The sequence below is a fragment of the Amblyomma americanum genome, chromosome 6, assembly GCF_052857255.1.
Source record: "Amblyomma americanum isolate KBUSLIRL-KWMA chromosome 6, ASM5285725v1, whole genome shotgun sequence".
Taxonomy (NCBI): Eukaryota; Metazoa; Arthropoda; class Arachnida; order Ixodida; family Ixodidae; genus Amblyomma; species Amblyomma americanum.
Genome location: NC_135502.1, coordinates 109,657,218 through 109,681,454, shown reverse-complemented (window position 1 = coordinate 109,681,454; position 24,237 = coordinate 109,657,218). Strand labels below are relative to the sequence as shown.

The window sequence follows — 24,237 nt, the reverse complement described above, 5'->3', positions numbered from 1 at the left end:
CGGCTGCAAAACGACCTGCAGACAAGTTCGTGGACAATACGCAAGACTACTTTTTAAAGGCAGGTGCACAAGGTTAATGAGCCCGCTGCGCAGGAGGATAAAACTTTTTTTGCGCCCTGAAAGCGCGGACGCCACGGACGCGCCTCGAGGGATCCCCCCCGCTTTGTTTCGGTTTTATCTGCACCGAGCATCTTAATTCCACGCACTGAGCTCTCTCTCCTCGCACGTGTGCAGCCGGGTCTCCCCCGTTGATCCCCGATGTGAGCAAGATAAGGGCTTCCGCCTCGAGGCTCGGTGCCTGCGCGGACGCCCCACTTATGCCACCAGCGAGGATCTGCAGGGTGCACAGTCCGACGAACACTGGAAAAAAAACTCAAGACCAACGCACGCCCACAAGGAAAACGCGCCGGCGACGAGAAAGCGATTCCTAAAATTGGGCCACAGCATTAACCTGCAGATTTTACTTCTGGCCTATTCCGTACGGCCGTGTGTCACATTATTAGTTTTTTTTTTTTATGTGCATTGCTCTCACTTGCTGTGGCTGTTACCAGACCGGTGCAAACACAATGCAGGACCTTAGACCGCACGAGGGGGATAGCGATCAAGCGGTCTTTCGAAACGCAAAAGATGCCAGTGTGCTGCGCGATGTCAGTGCACGTTAAAGATCCCCAGGACATACCCGCCCGAACTTCACACAGCGCAGTGCAGTCTACAGACGAGGAAACAGCTATGGGCCGTCCAACAGGCCCAGGGTGCACTCGCCTCACGATCCACCACAAACGGGCCCAAACGGGGCTGTGCAGAGTAGGGCGTAACCCCGGGTCGACGCTTGGCCAACGTCACGACGCGTTAAACCGTCGGTTGCCTTAATAAAGTTATTCCCGTCCTATCCTATCCCCACCATGTGGTCTAAATTATTCCGCAGCCCTTCCCTACGGCACCTCTTTGGGGAAGCAACCAATAAGTGAGACAGTTACTGCGCCCTTTTCATTTCCTCAAAACCAATTTTCCGAATTTCGGTAGACCCCGCCGCGGTGGCTACTGATCCGGAGTTCCCGGGTTCGAACCCGACCGCGGCGGCTGCGTTTTTATGGAGCAAAAACGCTAAGGCGCCCGTGTGCTGAGCGATGTCTGTGGTGGTGGTGGAAACATTTATTGCCAAATACCGAGGGGGGCAAACCCCCTAACATGGCACGAGGCAACCCTTAGGGGGCTGCCCTTACAGGGCAAAGGTCAGCCCTTGGAGGGCTATCCGCTTCAGGGCGTCGGTAATTATCCGGCGCTGGTCAGCAGCAGCGAAGCTGCCCAGGAGAGTCTCCCGTATGACTCCGCCGTGGTGGGGGATGGAGGGTGTGGGAAGGCAGGACATGTGAGGAGGACATGGAAGTTTCTCGGTTTCCCGCAGAGCTTACAAGAAGAAAGGAATTGATCGGGGTAGCGGGCATGAAGGAGTATAGGGTAGGGAGCAGTTCGAGTCTGGAGTCGGCGCCAGTGGGAGGCCCGGGTTAAGGTTAGGCAGGGAGCCGGCGGTGCGTAAACGCGCCGGGTATCTCGGTAGTAGGCAAGAATATCTGTGCGATGTCAGTGCACGTTAAAGATCCCCAGGTGGTCGAAATCATTCCGAAGCCCACCACTACGGCACCTCTTTCACTCCCTCCTTTACCCCCTTCCCTTACGGCGCGGTTCAGGTGTGCGTCGACATGCGAGACAGATACTGCGCCGTTTCCTTCCGCCAAAAACGTATTTCATTTTTTCCAATTTCGATAGCTGAGGAGCCCAACACCAAAGGAACCGTTTGCCAGAACAGCTAGGTGAGGAAATCCACTCCGCGAGTAAAATGCTCCCCCAGCAAACGGGCACTCCGACGACCTCAGCGGAGCAGCTTCGCTGGCGGCGCTTGAGCAAAACCTCGCCTAGACTACGCCCCGTTTCGAGCACGAGACGTATAGCGCTCTTCGATTCTTTTCGCTTTTGAAGCTGAGGACTCCGCACCACGAGTTTCACTGCTTCGAAAGCGGCACCGCCATCATCATCAGCAGCCTCCATCGCAGGACCTCTCCGAACCCTGTCCCCGCCCGCTGACCAACCTCACACAAAGCGACCGTTCCGCTGTTCCTCAACCCCCTCACCGTTCCATGGCGCACATTCGAGTGCAGCTGCAGCACACGAGTTGAGCAAGCCGCCACTGTACACAAGCACTTTCGAGGGCGCAAGGAGGCTTAGCTTCGCAGTTCTGCAAGGGGCGCATGCATCAACGTGTCTGCGGCAGTCCCCTCTCTCATTCCAACCTTACGCCATTTGTCCGACAAGGCCCTGCCCTCTCTCCTCCCTCGGTCGCGGAATGGATGGATGGATGGATGGTAATGGCTTTACCCTTTGCATCGGGCGGCAGCTTGCGCCACCAGCGCATATACTTACCCCATTGTTAATTGATTTTTTTTCCTTTTCCTTCTATTTATTTCGCTTTTAAAATGTCTAGTTTGCCTTTTTCCATCTCCAAATTCACCCCTCCCTTGATTTCCTCCACCAATCTTCCAACCTCCCCTTCGTCAATGTCGCACTTTTAATTCTTGTCCACTCGCCCGTTCTCCCCAGCAAATCCCCATGGTTAACAGAGGGCATGGATTCAGGAAGATAGGAGCATCCCGTCTGAAACGGCGTGGTGGCAGTTGCCACCATGCTCGGCTTTTTTTCTCTCTCTCTCTTTGTATTTCTTTGACGGTGTAATAAATCGGTCTATAAACTTGCCATTTTCTTTAAAGACACTTTTTAATCCTAAACTTCTAACTTTGTCACCTTATGGATAGCACTTTACCGGTACCGTCTTCTAGATGCCACTGACTCTACACCTAGTGGCCAGGTGCACACCAGTAATCTGCAGTCAAGAGATGAGTTTCACAGAACAAGTCGAGGCGGTGTTCGCATGAGTCACCCCCGACGCCGACCTCGCAGAGTTTTTCGGCTCTGGGACGATCGACAACAGCTGCGGTTCGCTGAGACAATGGCGGGGACGAGCGGCCGAACCAAGGTGCTCGGTCTCGGGCCCTTTTATTGGACTCCACTGTTTGCTGCACCGGCACGAAAACAAGGAAGCAACTAGGCATACTGAGAAGAGGCAAAAACAAACGCGAACGTCTCCACGCACTGCAAAACAAAAAAACGCAGAAACTGACATACACAATGCGCGATGACGCAAGAAAGTCTGTTGCTTTGTCCAGTCCCGCCCCGTCTGTCAGTTCTCGCCCCGTGGAATACATATTGTTAGTAACAAGAGGAAGCAGCCGCACGTATGCCTGGCGTAGGGAGCTGGACAAGTACGCAGGGTCACAAGGCCTGGATATTGCGCCGTCACACAACCACGGAACAGCTTCGCACATGGAACTTCATCGGACAGTCCGCACACCGAACTCCAGCGTTAGGCGAACCGCGTCATCATCGCCGCCGAATCCGTTGCCGATGGAAGCCGGCCATCCTCTTCGCGGCACTCGAAAGCCAAGCAAAGTATCTCCCGACGAAGAAAGAACAAGGTCGTAATAGGGGAATAAATAACGAAAGTAAAAGAAAGAAAAAGAGCGCTCTCTATGCCCCGCCGTAATCACAAACGGCAAATTCAGTCACATCAAGGGCCGTTCATGCAGCGAAATCAACTTAAAATCTGCACTTTCGCGCTATTAAAACGGTTAAAACGCACTGATCCGGCGTTTTCTCGTCTTCTTATAAGTTAGGACTTCCAAGGAAATCGCTAAGACTGCACCTTTGGGAGCTTCCGGCGGTATTGTTTGTGGTCGTTGTGCAGACGCAACAGTATAATAGAGGGGGCCTTCTTTCACCTTTAGCAATCACGCTTCTTGCGGCCGCTCACCGCAGAGGGCGCCACGTATACGCTTGAAGATACCAGCGAACGAGGCCCCGGCAGTGGACAGCGGCACTCTGGGTAAACGGGGGCAGCCAAAGTACACTCATTGCACTGTCACGAAATGGGCGGAAAGGTCGGCGCGATTGGAATGTCGCGTACTCGCAGCACGGAAAACGCAAGAACGAGCGAAAAGGTGCACGGACCGCTGCTCGCGGCACTGTCCGCGTCAGACGTAAGCACATGCATCAGAGCCTCCGAGTAACGCAAAGGCGCACAGCAGCTGTTCACGGCGGTGTGACAAGCGCGTTCGCTATATACGGCAACGGTTTTGAGGGAAAGGAAATGGCGCAGTATCTGTCACATATCTTGGCGGACACCTGAACCGCGCCGTATAGGAAGGGATAAAGGAGGGAGTGAAATAAGAAAGAGGTGCCCTACTGGAGGGCGCCAGAATAATTTCGGCTACCTGGGGATCGTTAACGTGCACTGACATCGCACAGCACACGGGCACCTTTGCGTTTCGCCTCCATCGAAACGCGGCCGCCGCGGTCGAGTTCAAACCCTGGCACTCCGGATCAGTAGCCGAGCGCCTTAACCACTGAGCCTCCGCGGCGGATACGCGGGCTGCAAACGCGTATCAAACAAAAGCCTTTTCATTATCCGAAGGGCTTCAGTCTACACGCAACTCGGAGATTAGTATATACCGGTTTCAGGCTGGCGTTAAATGGGCTGTGAAAGGGGGGTCTCAATAAAGATGCAATGTGCCTAGGATGCTAAAAGACTCCGCTTCACAGATACCCAGCAAGGATTTTTTTAGATGCGCTTCGTAGAAGCTGAGTTATCTGTAGTCAAAATTTGAATTTCCGCGTCTTCGCAGCTTTCCCTCTGCTCTCGACACCCTTTGCACGCTGAAATGTCGGCGCTCCTCCGCCGGCCCTTCGCACTCTCCCCCTCCGCCGACGCTTGCGAACCAATTAGCAGTCCGCTGATGACGTAACGAGCGCGGATTCGGGCGAACGCGCAGCCCCGCAGGTGGCCGCTAGGAGCGGAAGCGGGAGTTTTTAAAATTGTATTGCAAATTATCGGCTCGCTTTTGAGGTCTTGTACACGGTATGAACGCTCGCTGGCCTGTACTCTAAGTTATTCGAGCATTTTATAGACAAGCTCAAACACCCTTTTCAGGGACCCTTTAGCTTTGAGTCGCGCAGGAAGGAGAGATCTTAACCCTGACTGCATGCATGTCGTTGCGAGCCTGTGCCCAGGGTCTGTAGGACACACAGTCCACAGGAGGCCCTCAAAGCAGCCCCGCAGTCTTCTGCGTGCGCACTGCTCGTCTCTTCTGGGGGCAAACGTGAGGAGTGCGTCTTTGCCAGTCGCGTCTGCAGGCAGCTGTGGTTCTTGCTCCGCGTTTCCCGTCCCCTTGCTGCAGTACAGACTGCTTTGAATTGCCGGGTCGCCATACACAGCGATTTCCACAAACGTAAGCACACAGGTGGCGGGCGTGGCAGGCTCGCGCGTTCAGTCCGACGCAATGGGAATTTAGGTGGCTCGTAAATAGGAATCGGCGGTGGCAATATTGCAGCGCTGGTCAGCGTTCGACGCATGCCAAATTAGACCACATACCGCGCAGCACCTGAGCACAACTACGGAATGCACCGTGTCCAGAAGGAAGGGTGGCACGGGTTATCCTAAGCTCACCCTTTCCACTGCCAGGAATGCGGCAGACTAAACGCGGCTCCAGAACCACTCGAGGGCGGAGCACGTGCGAGACAGCACAATGAGAGAACTATAAAGAACCGCCGCACGACTGCAGAACGGATATGTCAGCGCGACGAGAGGAGTCTCTGGGCGACCGCGTGTTTTTTTTCACCCGACCTTTGCCAAACCGCGGAGACCGCACCGACTTCCTCACAAATTACAAACAAAAAAAAAATATAGGAAAAGAGACTCGCGCCCGTACTCCCTTCGGCCGTCGCTTCGACAGCCGTCTCTTGTCGTCCCACACCACGAGGCGCGTGCGTGCGGCTTCCGCTGGCGGCCGCCGGTGACAAGGCCAGGGTTGAGCGACGTGCCCGGAACAAAGGGCTGTCGACCGCGCTGCTGCTGGGTAGGAGGGGGGCGTACGTAGCAGGCACGCCAGTCCGACCGCTGAAACTCTGCGGCCCGGTGCCAACGGCACGTGGGTATCGACGCCACGAAGCTGCGTGACCCTAGGGAAAGGTTTGGCTTGTGGGGGCTGAACGTCCCGAAGCGACTCGGGCTATGAAGGACGCCGTAGTGGAGATAGGTTTCTTTTAACGTGCACTGACATTGCACAGCACACGGGCGTCTAGAATTTCGCCTCCACCGAAATTCGACCGCCGCGGCCGGGATCGAACCCGCGTCTTTCGTGCCAGCAGGCGAGCGCCATAACCACTGAGCCACCGCGCCGGCCGACCCTCGGGAAAACCAGTTTTCTGGGCTGTGGGGAGAAAGTGGCCGAGCTTAATCCTCATTCCTCAGCTCTTTCCCGTACTACGAGCACAGCCCAGTGGCCAATATGGCGGCGCCCATCGACCTATTTTAGTAGAGGTCTGTGAGGGGCGCCGTAGCGGAGAGGTCCAATTCAAATTAGACCACCTGAGTTTTTTTTTACGCGCACTGACACTTTTCCCAGGACACGAGCGTCTTTTTGACGCCACGAAGCTGCGTAACCTGAACCGCGCCGTAAGGGAAGGGGTAAAGGAGGGAGTGAAAGAAGAAAGGAAGAAAGAGGTGCCGTAGTGGAGGGCCCCGGAATAATTTCGACCACCTGGGGATCTTTAACGTGCACTGACATCGCACAGCACACGGGCGCCTTAGCGTTTTGCCTCCATAAAAACGCAGCCGCCCCGGTCGGGTTCGAACCCACGACTTCGATGGTCAGCTGCCGAACACCAAATCAGACAAAAATCACCGTGGTGATTTCGAACATTGCGGGCAACTGTATTATTGTTATTATAACACGCGGCACGAAAGGATGGCTCGTCATGGAGGCAGATTACGCGGTCAAAGCGGCCGCAATATATAAGTGCCGCAAGGATGTAGCGCACGTCAAGCATAAGTTTCTTTCACCTATGCCACATCTCCGCGGCAGATCGCTTCTTTTTTTTTTCTCGCCAGTTTTCCCCGCGCGAAACAGCGCCGTAACGGCTTTTAGGGGGCTCAGTTCACACTTTAAGGCACGTCACAGCGCAGGCAGGTCACAGACTAAACTACTAAACTACAAATACAGGGTGGGGGGAGGTGACATTTTGACATTTACCGTTTAGCTCATGTCGTAACCAAAAACAGTACAGATTACAATCCGACAGTATCAAATGAACACACGCACACACACTCTCTCTCTTCTTCCAGGCTATCTCATCAGATCGACCTCGATAATTCCCCTATAGTGGCTCACACTTGCGCCCACAAATTTGCGCGTGGTGAGGAGCGAAATGCAGCCGCAGCCACGATTCCGCTGCGTACGCCTGGCATCTGGCACAAATATGGAGCTCGGAATAAAGCACGGGGCATTCCGAAAGCAGGCTTCGTGTGAACACGTGGTGGTACTAATAACGAGCAAATTCAAGGAGGCACGGAGTGGTCGATGTTTAAAGCACGGGACGAGGAAAATGAGACGGTTCAGGAACAGGGAAAAGCGGTGGGGGGAGAGGGGCCTCTTCGGCTTCTCATACCAGAGCAGCGAGAGTATGGACAACCGGCTTTGCTGCCGAAAGAAAAAAGGCGTTGGAACTCCACAGGACGGAACCGAGCTGCTCAAAAAATAAAGCGGGGGATCCTTTCGGCAATTTGAAGAAAAGAAGCAGTTGGTTTTTCGAACTCGTGGTCAGGTGTATTACTATTGTCAACTGTGTCCTGATAATGTACAGGTAACAGTACGGTTAACGACAGAAACCTGACGTCACATGGCATTTACCACTCATGCACATGAAAGTATAGGAGAGATGACAGAGCATATTGACACAAAGCTTTACAATGTTTATGAGTTCATGTTCAATGCCGCCAGCGCGAAGCTTTATCACTTTGTCTGTGACGTAAGATGCGACCACATTTATCTCGAATGATCGCAGCCTGGCGGAACCGATGCCTCTTTGTTCGAGACTGTTGTGGTCACTTTGCGTAAGGCTCTCCAGTTTTAATAACAATAACAGTAATGCTTTATTTGCGCCATATAAATACATGACGCAGGAGGCCAGCAGGAAACCTGTCACAATCGACAGCTTGACAAAGCCGCAGGCCCCCATATACACTTGACAGCATCGCAGAAGCAAAGGAAGGACATGTCTCTTAACTGGCAGAAAACAAAGAAATAACATGAATGCATTAGTAATTTCATTCTCACCCGGCCACAGCGGTCGAATTTCGATGGAGGCGAAATGACAGAGGCCCGTGTACTGTGCTATGTCAGCGCACGTTAAGGAACCCCAGGTGGTCGAAAATTCCGGAGCTCTCCACTATGACGTCCCTCATAACCTGAGTCGCTTTGGGACGTCAAAACCCCATAAACCATTCTCACAAAGTAATTAATATGAAAATATACGGAAGTGCGCTGAAATGAAGCTAGGAGCAGTTACAAAAACAGTTCCACTTACAGGCAGGAATAAACATGCAAGTGCGATGGTAATGAGTCAAGCAAATTAACAGATAAATGAAGCCCATTTGTTGCTTCAAACAGAATACCGATTAAAACTGAACACGTATACATGTGAGACAAATCAGGATAAAAACGCAGAGAAAACAGAAATGGAAAGAGAAGCGACCTATAGTGCGTATAAAAACACTGGCGGATTTCTTTAAATGTCATTTTTTCCAAGTTGCCTATGTTAATGTTTTGATCATTTAACTAACCGGGAAATTTATTCTGAAGTGTTTGTAGGCTGTGAAGTGTTTTAAACGTTCTCACTTTCCAGGTTTGGTTACAAAAAAAAAAAGAAGTGCGTTCTAATATACACCCAGTATCTATGTTTACCTGGCTTGTGACGACCCGGCGGGCCTTCATTAAAACGCTAGATAAGCCGATTCGCGTGACGTCAGGGGCGCCATTCTGTGGTACAGTGCAAACCGGAGCAGGTGGCGATAAACCGATTAGATACGCTAGCAGCCTTCCGCCTTGCTAGAGGTGTACCACAAAAGGCATGACAGACACCTCGGTGCATACTTCCTATGGGCCTTTTCGGCGAGGCCCTTCGTGCCCCGGCAACAGTGCAACCGGGAACCGAACCTACTGACGTCATCACAATCTGTCCACCGTGGCAGGTGGAGGTTGAATTGATTGGCCGAGAGGCCGCGTGAGCTTTTAACTTCATCTGCTGATTCGGTCAAGTGATCTCGAAGTGTCCCGTCTAACCAGCGACGCCGAGTCGGAGGTTTCTTCAACTCCGGCAGCTTTCGCTTCTCACCAGGGTTAACCGAAGTTTAAACCACACCTAACTTTTTTCCCCCAAAGGAAAGATGGAGACCGACTATGAACACTTTTCGAGCCATGCAAGTTGGACCCAGGCTGCACAGCAGAATCCTATAGCTCACGCCACCCGTCGCCTTTCCCCTAAGGTGCCACAGAGGACAGGATTGTGCAATAAGCATATACCGATACGGCAGGGAAAGACTCAGCTGCACGGACGGTCTTCCCGTTAGAACCCGCTTCGGGAGCAAGGTACAGCTCGGTCATGTCAGCAGCCAAGGAGGATGACTGGTTTGGTTTCATGGCGGTTTAACGTACCAAAGCGACTCAAGCTACCAGGGAGGCCGCAGTAGAGGGCTCCGCTTGATTTCGACTACCTGGGGCTCTTCAACGTGCGCTGACATTGCACGGTACACGGGCCTCTAGCATTTCACCCAAAGGGAAAAAAAAGGAAGTCGTCCTTAATTTTAGAGGAAAAACGTAGCCAGTAAGTTTGACACTAGGAAAGAGCATGCGGATTTTTTTATTTCACATCTGCTGAGCACATCCGTCAGCTGGAAGGAACAGAAGGCATTGGTCGCGTCTTCATCATCCGTTCATAAATCGGCACAGGAGCAAAAAAAAATAAAGAAATGTCGGGAGAAACATTTGAGATTAAAAGTGCAACGACTCTACAGCACAACCGGAACATCCAACTGATCGCTTCACTGACACATCATGCGGCTGCAACGAGACTCCCAGGGCTTGGAACGAGCAAGCAGGATGCCGCCGCAATGTGCGGGCGGCGTCGAATTTCTGTCCTTCACGGGATGAGAGCAGGTCTTCACGGCGACTCATAAATGTCAGAAGCCGGCACGTTCACTAACGAAGGGTGCATTTCATTCACCATCATCATCAACATCATCGACACCCTGTTTTATGCCCAGTGCAGGTCAATGCCTTCTCACAACGACCTCTAATTATGGCTGGTGAACCGGGCAAGAGCGGCGGCAAAAGCCAATGGGCTCTCTGGAATGAGCGCCCACCCAACCAACTGCGATTTCCTCTATGCATCTAATTAGGCTTTGTCTGCGCCAGCTGCGGGCACCATGCGCTCGCAGGCTTTTCTTTTTTCTATTGTGAAAGCATTATGTGGTTCACCAGCAACTAAACACGGCGTTGCCGTCGCTGACCGCAAAAGTGGTCAAGAAAAATCCCAAATGACGTCACCGTGATATCAAAGAAAAACCGCACTTCTTCCGGAAGCGCGGGGAACTGAACGCAGGACTTTTCAGACTGCGAAGCGAGCACGCAACCCATATACAAGCCACAGCACCGCGTTGCTCCTTGACAAACAAAGGTGAACCTATAGTATATGCGTTGCCTTACGACTGTCCGCTAATGAGTAGGCGCGTCATTAGAAAGGAATAGGAAATATTGAATATAAATAAAAATTAAAATGAAATAAAGATTTAGAACAACGGTTTCGCGATTCGGCTCACCATCATCATTGTCATCAGCCTGACTGCGCCCACTGCAGGGCAAAGGCCTCTCCCATGTCTCTCCAATTAACCCGGGCCTTTGCCAGCTGCGGCCACCATATCCCCGCATACTTCTTTATCTCATCCGACCCCTGCTACACTTGCCTTCTCTTGGAGTCCAGCACGTTACCCTTAAGGACCAGCGGTTAAGGACCAGCCTTCATATTAGTTGGTTGGCCTCAAATAAAGCTGGCACATACCCACTACGGGGGAGCGGCCAAGGCAATTCCCCGTGGTTCACATTACATGACCGCCCTAAGCCCATTTCTTCCACTTCATTTCGACTAGGATGTCATTAACTCGTGTTTGTTCCTTGACCTATTCTACCCGCTTCCGGTCGTCGCTTAGCGTTGCACATCATTCTTCTTTCCATGGCTTGCTGCACTGTCCTTAACTCGAACCGTTTCCTTAGCCTCTTCCCCATAGGTAAGTGCCAGTAAGGTGCAAATGTTATACAGGGTGTCCCAGCTAACTTTACCCAGGGTTTTAAAATATGCCGAGACACTCTACGACGACGCGACCAAATGCATGTTGCTGGCTGTTGTATGGAGCAGCTCACACTTTTTGTATTGTGCATAATTAATTAGTCAAGGTTAATTAACCAACTTCGCAAGCAACGAAGATAGGCGAAAAGTCCAATGAGTAAGTTGTAGAACGGTCCGCGAAACTTCCAACTGAACAGTTTCTAACAATCCATCTATTACGTATAGGCTTTTTCTCGCTCTCGGCAGATGCCCGCGAAATACAAAAAAATACCACGTGACATGACCGCTTGCGCGCCACGATTGCAGTGCTCTCAAACGTTCCTCGTAGGAACGAGCAGAACATTTAGCCCGGTGTGCTGCTGCTTAAAACGGTGACAGGGCTGCGACGCAGGCGCTGGCTGCGCGATTCAAGCGAGCGCAAGCGATAAGGACTGTGTCTGCTTGTCGCTATCAAGCGCCACAAGGGAAGCATACCGCTCGCCTATATCGCACAGCCAGCTGCTGTGCAGAAAAAAGGTTAGTACTGCGCGAATAAGACACGACAGGAGAACAGGAACAAACACGACAACACAGGCGCAGTCGTGTTTGTTCCTGTTCTCCTGTCGTGTCTAATTCGCGCAGTACTAACCTTTTTTCTGCAATGAACCAACTAGCCAGCAAGAACGAGCTGCTGTGTCGCTGCCCTATCACCTTTTAAGCGGTAGCACACCGGGCTAAATGTTGTGTTCGTTCCTACGCGGAACGTTTGAGAGCACTGCAATCGCGGCGCGCAAGCGGGCATGCCACGTGTTTTTTTTGTTTTTCGCGGGCATCTGCAGTGAGCGAAAAAAGCCGATACGTAATAGATGGAAAGTTACAAACAGTTCACTTGGACGTTTCGCTGTGAGTTACTAATAGCCAGGAACATGCATTTGGTCGCGTCGTCTTAGAGTGCCGTGGCATATTTTTAAACCCTGGCTAAAGTTAGCTGGGGCACTTCGTATACTTATCTCTTGAGGGATATTGGCAAACGTGCCATTCATGATCTGAGAGAACCTGCCATGTGTGCTCCACCCCATTCTTATTCTAGTTAGTTCCCTCTAATGGCCGGGATCAGCGGTCACTACCTGTCCTAAGTAGGGTGTATTCTTTTAACACTTCCAGCACCTCGATACCAATTGTGGACTGCTGTTCCCTTGCTAGGCTGTTGAACAATAGTTTTCTGCACGTTAATTTTTAGACCAACCGTTCTGCTCTGCCTAACTCAATGAGCATGCTTTGCAGTTCATCTCATGAGTGACTTAGCAAGGCAATGCCATCCGTGAAGCCGCCGCGGTGGCCGAGTGGTTATGGCGCTCGGCTGATGGCCCGAAAGACGCGGGTTCGATCCCGGCCGCGGGGGTCGAATTTCGATGGAGGCGAAATTCTAGAGACCCGTGTACTGTACGACGTCAGTGCACGTTAAAGAACCCCAGGTGGCCGAAATTTCCGGAGACCTTCACTACGGCGTCGCTCATAGCCTGAGTCGCTTTGGGACGTTAAACCCCTATAAACCAGCCAGCCATCCGTGAATCGCACATTACTCTACATTAACTCTTATCCCCAACTGTTTCCAATCCAGGCCTTGGAATACGTCATGCAAACAGGCGGTGAATAGCACTGGCGAGACCGTGTCCCTGCCTGACACCCTTCCTTATTGAAATTTTACTGCTGACTGTACGGAGGACTATGGTAGCTGTGCAGTCGTTAAAGACATCTTCCAGTTTCAGAGCACAGGTGTAGTCTTACGCGCCCTACGTAATTTTTTTTTTTTTTCTGTCTCAGCTCTTCGCAACTGACTCTGCCCTTGTCACTGCGCTTTCAATAGCCTGCTGCGCTTCCATCAGTTTAGTAAGCCTTCTCGTGGGGCAATTAAGCCGCTACTCGTTACCTGCAAGTGGGTACACCAAATGACCTCCATCCACTCCATTCCTATTCCACTAACCGAGTCCGAAGGCAGCGCGAAAGGCCAAGCGGACCGAAGTCGCCCTCGCATCCACCCATCAACCGTGCGCGACGGGTGCACTACGCGCGCATCTGCGAAGGCGCCCTGGAGCGACAGCGGAGTCGCACACGCCGAGGAGGACCCGCGATTTGACGTGCCGTCAAATGAGCGTGGCGCGCGCTAGCGGCGGCAGTTTAACAAGAACAAGGAAGGCGAAAGGAGGGGGAGGGGACGCCCTTCAACTGCCGAAAGTGACGGAGGAGGGAGGGGGTAATGAGAAAGCGTCTCCCCCCCTCTTCTTTTTTCCTCGCCCCGCACGCCGCTGCTCCCGTTCTGCCTCTCAGCGCAGCAACTTTCCGCCCCCGCCCCCTCGCTGGCGTCGGAATCGCTGGCTTCTTCCTCGTTTTCTTTCACTTTACCCCTGCCCATTTCACCTCGGACGGGGCCTCCGAGACAGTTAGTCATTCTCAGTGTTTCGAGCAAACGTTGTTTTTTTCTGTTCGTATCTGCAATGCCGAACGAAGTAAACGTCGGAAAGCCAGCTGCTTTTGGCTGCTTTGTCACCGTTCTCCATAGCGCGCGCCCACACAGCGGTACGACCGACGACGGAGAAATATGCGGGTCGGCTCCGTGACGAAAAGAACCCAAACTGTGTATCAGTCCTGCACCCTGGCCAATACCCCGCCGTGGGGATTAAGCCTCAGATCATCATCCCAAACTGAGAACTCTCACGAACTGATGAATCAAAATTTGGGGAACGGTGGGCCTCCGGACTCGTCAGAGAAGGGATTTTGGTACGGAATGGTCGCACACATCCAGCGGTCGACGCCGATTGAATTATGCTTCTAATATTACTGTCGACTGTCAATAACTGCACTCGAAGGCGACTAAAATTTGTTCGAATTACCGGGCCTTTTTTCAATACACGCCATTGACAGGACCAAAGCGCCAGTTCGAATAAACCGGCAATTCGAATTAAGCGAGTTCTAATTATAATCACAGCCCACTCCATTCCTTTCCTTCCCTCCATTATTTTGTACATCCTTATAATAATAGAGAGTTTTAGTTTCACGTACGTAGAGGGTTCACGTACGCAAACGTGAGAAGTCTACGTAGCCTGCACGCAGGTGGTTTGAAACCCTTATAGTTACACGTACGCGAAACACGCCGCGCATTACGCCTAGCGCCATCTACTAAGAAACACAGACACTGGTCGTAGCCTAAATCATCCAAGACAAGTCTCTAAGCCAAGCCATTCATAGCGAGAAAGTTGCTATGACGACGACCAACGCTACTTCGTCAGGCTTAACAGCTGAAAAATCGCCCTTCTTTCTGAAAAACAATAGCTATTTGTCGCTTGAAACCTTATGCGAGGGTAAGAATGGGCATATCGAAGGCGAATACAACAGTTTAGAACACCATATCGCCTCGAGGGATTAGCGACGAAGCTGTTATCGCCGTGAAGCGGCGGGCAGGGTGCCGCCATGTTTGTCAACGCTACGTACGCAAGCAACGCAAAGACCGCAACGTAAAATTCCGAATCTCATGTAGTACGTACGTGAGACTCGCACATACCCTTTGCGTTCTGCGCATGCGCACTGGTCACCCGTAAGAGCTCTACGTACGTGAAGCCTCTGCGTACGTGAAACTAAATCTCTCCTATTGTTTTTGAGGAAAGGAAATGGCGCAGGATCTGTCTCACACATCGCTGGACACCTGAACCGCGCCGTAAGGGAAGGGATAAAGGGGGAGTGAAAGAAGAAAGGAAGAAAGAGGTGCCGTAGTGGAGGGCTCCGGAATAATTTCGACCACCTGGGGATCTTTAATGTGCACTGACATCGCACAGCACAAGGGCGCCTCCATAAAAACGCAGCCGCCGCGGTCGGGTTCGAACCCGGGAACTCCAGATGAGCAGTCGAGCGCCCTAACCCCTGAGCCGCCGCGGCGTTATTTGAAAATTGGTTTTTGAGGAAAGGAAATAGCGCAGTAACTCACTTATCTCGGTCGACATCTAAACCGCACCTTGAGAGAAAGGATAAAGGAGGGAGTGAAAGAAGAAAGGAAGAAAGAGGTGCCGTAGTGGAGGGCTCCGGAATAATTTCGACCACCTGGGGATCTTTAATGTGCACTGACATCGCACAGCACAAGGGCGCCTCCATCGTTTTTCTTCCATAAAAACGCAGCCGCCGCGGTCGGGTTCGAACCCGAGAACTCCAGATGAGCAGTCGAGCGCCCTAACCACTGAGTAATAATAATAATTGGTTTTTGGTGGAAAGTAAATGGCGCAGTATCTGTCTCATATGTCGTTGGACACCTGAACCGCGCCGTAAGGGAAGGGATAAAGGAGGGAGTGAAAGAAGAGAGGAACAAATAGGTCCGTAGTGGAGGGCTCCGGAATAATTTCGACCACCTGGGGATCTTTAACGTGCACTGACATCGCACAGCACACGGGCGCCTTAGCGTTTTTCCTCCATAAAAACGCAGCCGCCGCGGTCGGGTTCGAACCCGGGAACTCCTGATCAGTAGTCGAGCGCCCTAACCACTGAGCCACCGCGGCGGGGCAACCACTGAGCCGCCGCGGCGTTATTTGAAAATTGGTTTCTGAGGAAAGGAAATAGCGCAGTAACTCACTTATCTCGGTCGACATCTAAACCGCGCCTTGAGAGAAAGGATAAAGGAGGGAGTGAAAGAAGAAAGGAAGAAAGAGGTGCCGTAGTGGAGGGCTCCGGAATAATTTCGACCACCTGGGGATCTTTAATGTGCACTGACATCGTACAGCACAAGGGCGCCTCCAACGTTTTGCCTCCATAAAAACGCAGCCACCGCGGTCAGGTTCGAACCCGAGAACTCCTGATCAGTAGTCGAGCGCCCTAACCACTGAGCCACCGCGGCGGGGCAACCACTGAGCCGCCGCGGCGTTATTTGAAAATTGGTTTCTGAGGAAAGGAAATAGCGCAGTAACTCACTTATCTCGGTCGACATCTAAACCGCGCCTTGAGAGAAAGGATAAAGGAGGGAGTGAAAGAAGAAAGGAAGAAAGAGGTGCCGTAGTGGAGGGCTCCGGAATAATTTCGACCACCTGGGGATCTTTAATGTGCACTGACATCGTACAGCACAAGGGCGCCTCCAACGTTTTGCCTCCATAAAAACGCAGCCGCCGCGGTCGGGTTCGAACCCGAGAACTCCTGATCAGTAGTCGAGCGCCCTAACCACTGAGCCACCGCGGCGGGGCAACCACTGAGCCGCCGCGGCGTTATTTGAAAATTGGTTTTTGAGGAAAGGAAATAGCGCAGTAACTCACTTATCTCGGTCGACATCTAAACCGCGCCTTGAGAGAAAGGATAAAGGAGGGAGTGAAAGAAGAAAGGAAGAAAGAGGTGCCGTAGTGGAGGGCTCCGGAATAATTTCGACCACCTGGGGATCTTTAATGTGCACTGACATCGTACAGCACAAGGGCGCCTCCAACGTTTTGCCTCCATAAAAACGCAGCCACCGCGGTCGGGTTCGAACCCGAGAACTCCTGATCAGTAGTCGAGCGCCCTAACCACTGAGCCACCGCGGCGGGGCAACCACTGAGCCGCCGCGGCGTTATTTGAAAATTGGTTTTTGAGGAAAGGAAATAGCGCAGTAACTCACTTATCTCGGTCGACATCTAAACCGCGCCTTGAGAGAAAGGATAAAGGAGGGAGTGAAAGAAGAAAGGAAGAAAGAGGTGCCGTAGTGGAGGGCTCCGGAATAATTTCGACCACCTGGGGATCTTTAATGTGCACTGACATCGTACAGCACAAGGGCGCCTCCAACGTTTTGCCTCCATAAAAACGCAGCCACCGCGGTCGGGTTCGAACCCGAGAACTCCTGATCAGTAGTCGAGCGCCCTAACCACTGAGCCACCGCGGCGGGGCAACCACTGAGCCGCCGCGGCGTTATTTGAAAATTGGTTTTTGAGGAAAGGAAATAGCGCAGTAACTCACTTATCTCGGTCGACATCTAAACCGCGCCTTGAGAGAAAGGATAAAGGAGGGAGTGAAAGAAGAAAGGAAGAAAGAGGTGCCGTAGTGGAGGGCTCCGGAATAATTTCGACCACCTGGGGATCTTTAATGTGCACTGACATCGTACAGCACAAGGGCGCCTCCAACGTTTTGCCTCCATAAAAACGCAGCCACCGCGGTCGGGTTCGAACCCGAGAACTCCTGATCAGTAGTCGAGCGCCCTAACCACTGAGCCACCGCGGCGGGGCAACCACTGAGCCGCCGCGGCGTTATTTGAAAATTGGTTTTTGAGGAAAGGAAATAGCGCAGTAACTCACTTATCTCGGTCGACATCTAAACCGCGCCTTGAGAGAAAGGATAAAGGAGGGAGTGAAAGAAGAAAGGAAGAAAGAGGTGCCGTAGTGGAGGGCTCCGGAATAATTTCGACCACCTGGGGATCTTTAATGTGCACTGACATCGTACAGCACAAGGGCGCCTCCAACGTTTTGCCTCCATAAAAACGCAGCCACCGCGGTCGGGTTCGAACCCGAGAACTCCAGATGAGCAGTCGAGCGCCCTAACCACTGAGCCGCCGCGGCGTTATTTGAAAATTGGTTTCTGAGGAAAGGAAATAGCGTAGTAACTCACTTATCTCGGTCGACATCTAAACCGCGCCTTGAGAGAAAAGATAAAGGAGGGAGTGAAAGAAGAAAGGAAGAAAGAGGTGTCGTAGTGGAGGGCTCCGGAATAATTTCGACCACCTGGGGATCTTTAATGTGCACTGACATCGCACAGCACAAGGGCGCCTCCATCGTTTTTCCTCCATAAAAACGAAGCCGCCGCGGTCGGGTTCGAACCCGGGAACTCCAGATGAGCAGTCGAGCGCCCTAACCACTGAGTAATAATAATAATTGGTTTTTGGTGGAAAGAAAATGGCCCAGTATCTGTCTCATATATCGTTGGACACCTGAACCGCGCCGTAAGGGAAGGGATAAAGGAGGGAGTGAAAGAAGAGAGGAACAAATAGGTCCGTAGTGGAGGGCTCCTGAATAATTTCGACCACCTGGGGATCTTTAACGTGCACTGACATCGCACAGCACACGGGCGCCTTAGCGTTTTTCCTCCATGAAAAACCCAGCCGCCGCGGTCGGGTTCGAACCCGGGAACTCCGGATCAGTAGTCGAGCGCCCTAACCACTGAGCCACCGCGGCGGGGCAACCACTGAGCCGCCGCGGCGTTATTTGAAAATTGGTTTCTGAGGAAAGGAAATAGCGCAGTAACTACTTATCTCGGTCGACATCTAAACCGCGCCTTGAGAGAAAGGATAAAGGAGGGAGTGAAAGAAGGAAGAAAGAGGTGCCGTAGTGGAGGGCTCCGGAATAATTTCGACCACCTGGGGATCTTTAATGTGCACTGACATCGCACAGCACAAGGGCGCCTCCAACGTTTTGCCTCCATAAAAACGCAGCCACCGCGGTCGGGTTCGAACCCGAGAACTCCAGATGAGCAGTCGAGCGCCCTAACCACTGAGCCGCCGCGGCGTTATTTGAAAATTGGTTTCTGAGGAAAGGAAATAGCGTAGTAACTCACTTATCTCGGTCGACATCTAAACCGCGCCTTGAGAGAAAGGATAAAGGAGGGAGTGAAAGAAGAAAGGAAGAAAGAGGTGCCGTAGTGGAGGGCTCCGGAATAATTTCGACCACCTGGGGATCTTTAATGTGCACTGACATCGCACAGCACAAGGGCGCCTCCATCGTTTTGCCTCCATAAAAACGCAGCCGCCGCGGTCGGGTTCGAACCCGGGAACTCCGGATCAGTAGCCGAACGCGCTAAACACTGAGCCGCCGCGGCGTTATTTTAAAATTGGTTTCTGAGGAAAGGAAATGGCGCAGTAACTGTCTCACTTATCTCGGTCGACATCTAAACCGCGCCTTGAGAGAAGGGATAAAGGAGGGAGTGAAAGAAGAAAGGGGTGCCGTAGTGGAGGGCTCCGGAATAATTTCGACCACCTGGGGATCTTTAACGTGCACTGACATCGCAGAGTACACTGGCGCCTTAGAGTCTCGCCTCCATCGAAACGCGGCCGCCGGGGTCGGGTTCGAATCCGGGAACTGGGGCTGAGTAGCTGAGCGCCGTAACCACTAAGCCATCGTGGCGGGTACATCCCTATTTACAGTACGCGTATTTTACGAGAGCCAGATTATTGGCCAGTCTCCCACAAACACCTTTTCTGGGGTCAGCTAAAATAACCGACGGGCAGACACGAAAACCTGAGTGAAGTAGTCGCCAAACAGCTGTCATCGCTCTTTAATTAGGGAGTGGCCCAGATCGATCCCTGCACAGACGTCAGGTGTACGCGTGTGTGCGTCGCTTGCTTCGCCCGGACAGCTGTCCCTGCGGCGAGGACGAAACGGGGACGCCAGGCGCTGGACAGGCTGACGACAGCGCTCCGGAATGACAAGCCGCCAATCACGGCGGAGTGGGACGGGGCCGATCCGTGCAAGACATACACGCATACATCCATCCATCCTTTGGCGCTAGCGGTGTCCGCTTTCGCGGTAAGGCGACACCGCCACGCAGTCGGCGGAGGACAAGCAGAAGAAGAAGCGAACCGGAAAGACCGGCGCGTGCCGCAATTGTGCGACGGCTGGAACGAGTGTCAACTGAGAAGAAACAGCGAAACCGTACTGCCCGCACCTGCGCCGTCCCGCCCGGCAGCGCTGTACACGCACGCGAGCTGAATGCAAAAAAACCGAAAGGGGGAAAAAGGCGGTGGCACGAGCGGCTGGTTTTTTGCATGCGCCTCTCTCGGCACACGCCCATCCGCAGTGCGCGTGGTGGAAGAAGAAATTTTCACCCTTAAAACATGGTCAGGCGTACCCCCCCAACCCGCCGCGGTGGCTCAGTGGTTAGGGCGCTCGACTACTGATCCGGAGTTCCCGGGTTCGCACCCGACCGCGGCGGCTGCGTTTTTATGGAGGAAAAACGCTAAGGCGCCCGTGTGCTGTGCGATGTCAGTGCACGTTAAAGATCCCCAGGTGGTCGAAATTATTCCGGAGCCCTCCACTACGGCACCTCTCTCTTCCTTTCTTCTTTCACTCCCTCCTTTATCCCTTCCCTTACGGCGCGGTTCAGGTGTCCAAAGATATATGAGACAGATACTGCGCCATTTCCTTTCCCCAAAAACCAATTATTATTATTACCCCCCCCAACCACACCCCGGTGGTCGTGTTGACTAAAGAGCTGTACAACAAGTAGGAACGATAGATGCTTTCTAATATTACGATTATCTTCACAATCAAAGAATTAACGTAGAAAACGTCGGAACATCAACTCAGACATTTCGCAGCATCACAGTCATCATTTTTATTATGAGCTGCATAACGATGGCTTGTTTTAAGCTTGTAGAGGCGGGCATTTTGCCCGTGTGTGATATGAGCCTGCTTTACATCTAGTCCAAGAACGATGAGAATTTTCTATGAAGCCCAGACCACTCTGTGTAAAACAGCATATTTGTATGCATGCGTAAAAGGAAGCACGAAAGCTGTCAAGCTATTCCCTTCTGTTAGAGTCCCCCCCCCCCCCCCCCATGACATTTTCCCCAAATACCCCAGTGGAATTATTGTATTTTCGCTTTTTTTTTTATTTCAGTACGCCCTGCAGGCTCAGCCCGAACGACCACAGCAGCGAAAATGACAAATACGAGGAAAACACACCCGATGAGCAGGATTCGAACGAATCCCAGAAATACACGACTGGCTTTTCTTTCCTTTTTTTTGTTTCCTTTCCTCAGAAATACACAAGAATGCTAGAAACAAGGTCAGGGACAAAATAAGACACGATACACGATGGCATACGGCGCACGCGTGGCGAATGCCGCATTTTCGCGATTACAAGGACGCCCGGTCCCACACAATTCATCAAAAAAGAAAATGTAATTGTACGCCGCTTTTATGGACACAAGCCGAGAAAAATGAGCTGCAAAGAAGGAAGGTAGGAGAGGTACTGCTTAAAAATGAACGCTGCGGTAGTTTTTTTCGCCGTAAAAAAAAATGCATGTTTGCCTGTCCGGGAGGGTGGGGGGTCCAAGCACGCCACACGACGGGAGATCGACAGTGGTTCGTGCACGTCTCTCACCGGCCCGGCGAAACTACACAGCGTATACAAGTCGGCACACCGCAGCAACGAAGCCAGCCAACGCTTCATTCCTGGACGTCATGTCACTAAAAACATCCCGTCTCCGCGGATGCAAAGCCAAACTGTAGCAGACGAAAGCCGTAAACACGCGGCGTACACGCCGAGGCACGATCATGGCTCCGGAAGTTTCTCGGAAGCCAAGGCTTTATTTAGCACCGAACAATGCGAAACTGCTAACTAGAGGGAAAGTACTGTGAACGATCTTCCGAACAGGTAACGTTGCTTCCAACCCCGCCGTGAGTTTCAAGTTCTTACACATGCTCTAAGCTGATACATCTCGCTTCCCATCTTCGGGGAGTATGAACACTACTTTGTGCGCGTTGTGTCGCGGACAAAACAGCTGTCAACGACGAAACCGGCCGTCCGCAGACAGCTTCCTTAGATAGTCGAACACGCATGACTTCAACCATACCCCATCAACGATACAGCACGGCATCTCCGCTGTGTTCGGAAGTTCTCTTGGTCCCGTGACAAGATCGTGGGACAGGCTCAGCGATGACTAATACCCCGGCTAGATAGCGGGACCAGCGAGCGAGCGAGGCCGGCGAAGGGTAGGATGAAGCATCATCGGGCCACGAGCGCCCGTGTTGCCTCCTGTCGCATGCATCCACGGCTTGTCACTGGTCTTCGCAACCTATGGTAAAAAGGATGCGTCCTTTTTACGAAGATGCCGTACGAGGCGATGCTGCCTCAAAACACGATCGCGTCACCGCTGGCTGGGCCACTGGGTCAGTGCGGCTAACGGTGCTCTCTGCGTTTTTTACAGCGCACTCCGGGCACCGCGTTTACGTAAGGTAGGCAATACAGCTAGGTCCATAACGCGGCACCCTTCGCAACGGCCTCCGACGATGCACCGCGCCAGGCAGCCCGTGGCGGGTGAAGGAGGATGCTGCTTTGCCCCTTATCGACGCCGAGGTCAGGCGCGGCATGTTCTCACGACAACTCTGTCCCCGCGTCCGCCTTACCTGCTCGCGACATCAGCTTCACGCACGCGCGCTCCACTTCGTAGTCGCTTCGGGGTACGTTTTTCCGAGGTTATGGACAAGAGGCGACAGCACGACCCGTCCGCTCGAGAGATTCACGGCGCTGAAGGCATTAAACTCGCGCCGCGAATAGCAGCTCGGGCGCTTTTGACGAACGATGATGCCATATTTTTTTCAATGGAACACAAGGTAAGGTTACGCGGACAGGCAGTGAAGCCGAGTGACGCCAACCGCGGCGGGAAGCGACAGTGAGGTGTCGAATATGCTCACCCTGATCCAGGCGCAGACCGTCGGTGTACGATTTCCTACAAGAAGAGGCCGAACAGCACCGAGTCACTTATTTCCATATCGGGCATGGCGCCGGCGGGGGGGCACACCGGGTTTCTTCCAAACCTAGCAGACAGACCCTACCGGGCTTCGTGACAGACAAAACCTATCTCGAAGCCCACCAGTCCGCGCACGCACGCACTCTGTCCGGCACCACGGGCAACAAATGCCGAACAATGAATTAGAAAACCGTCACAAATGGCTCGCGACTGCGTTTACCACAGGCATCGCCAGCTTTGAACACTCCCCTCCTACCGACTCGCGTTCGGCAGCACTATGTCCGTTCCGTACCTGCTGCTCCCGCAGCCGCCGCAGCAAGCGTTACGGCGTTACGTGCAAAAGCGGAACACAAATGGCGTCTCCAACGGAAATGACGCAAACAAAAGTACTTGGATTTTTTACTGCAGTAACAAACAATTTTCAACACAAAAATACGTTAAATGTTTTTATTATTTGAAAGAAATATAAATTTTACTAAATTATTTTCGAAAATTTTAGACGCGAATCGCCGCTAGAGGTATTTGGTTTGTTATCACCACTCTGAAGCTTGGGTACCGCAGCTGGGGTACGAGCATAGAAACTCTGGGTAGGAGTGTATGCCTAATGCCTCTAGGGAATTTAAGCTCGTTATGACAAGCAGCGGGAAGCGCGCAAGACTCATGCTACGAAATTTTCTTTGCTAAACCATTCTGCGACTCGCGAACTCCTTTGAAGTTCTATTGAACAGCGCCTAGAAAACCGTGTCACGGCATGGAAAAACAGAACCATGTTGCAAGCAGCAGTCATTATGAACAACTCTGAATCTCAAGCCACAGATATTGGTTGTTCCCGTTTCAAGCATCGTTCTTTCTTGTTAATTTCAAGCTTTGTTATGAATCGATGGTTTCTTTACCTTCTCATCCTTCGTGCCCAGTTTTTCACCCGAACTGATCTTGCTCAACTGCTCCAAAGCATAATTAAACTGGCCGACGCACGAATCACGCGCTTAATATTCGTTACTATCACCCCCGCGCTCACGGACAGATATGCACTGCCACCACCACTGCGGCGCATTAAACCCACATGCGTAGCCATAGGAGCGGATATTACTTTAGCTTTTTAATTTACTGTTCGAAGCGTGACCACATGTATGCCAGTTAAATAATTGAATTCCCAAGGACAGGATTCGAATTAATTGGATCCGGGTTAGTTACCGAGTGCATCTGGAATTTGCAATTGGTCTTCTGTAACCGATATGTCAGTGAGTGGCAACAGGTGCACCGCACTGCGGAGTTGTAAATTTCTGTGCAGACCAAAATAAACTGGACGTGGCATGTTTAGTCACCACTTCTGACCATTTCGAGCGAACTGGTATTGCCTTCGCTTGAAAGTTGCTACTAGAGAAAGCCATGCATGTAGAGTCGACATGGACATCATTCCTTCACATGCCACTCATTGAGCAAGACCAGGCATTTTTCCAGCTGCGACAGTAGCGTATATACTTTTCTGCGGAAGTTTGAGTGCGTACTAAATG

General features: G+C 52.2%; 1 non-coding gene across 1 annotated transcript; it reads right to left on the bottom strand.

The window, feature by feature from the left end:
• Positions 1-16,404: 16,404 nt before the first annotated feature.
• Positions 16,405-16,476, bottom strand: TRNAS-ACU (transfer RNA serine (anticodon ACU)). Its single transcript has one exon. It is a non-coding gene; the product is annotated as a tRNA-Ser (tRNA).
• Between the last annotated feature and the right edge of the window lie 7,761 nt (positions 16,477-24,237).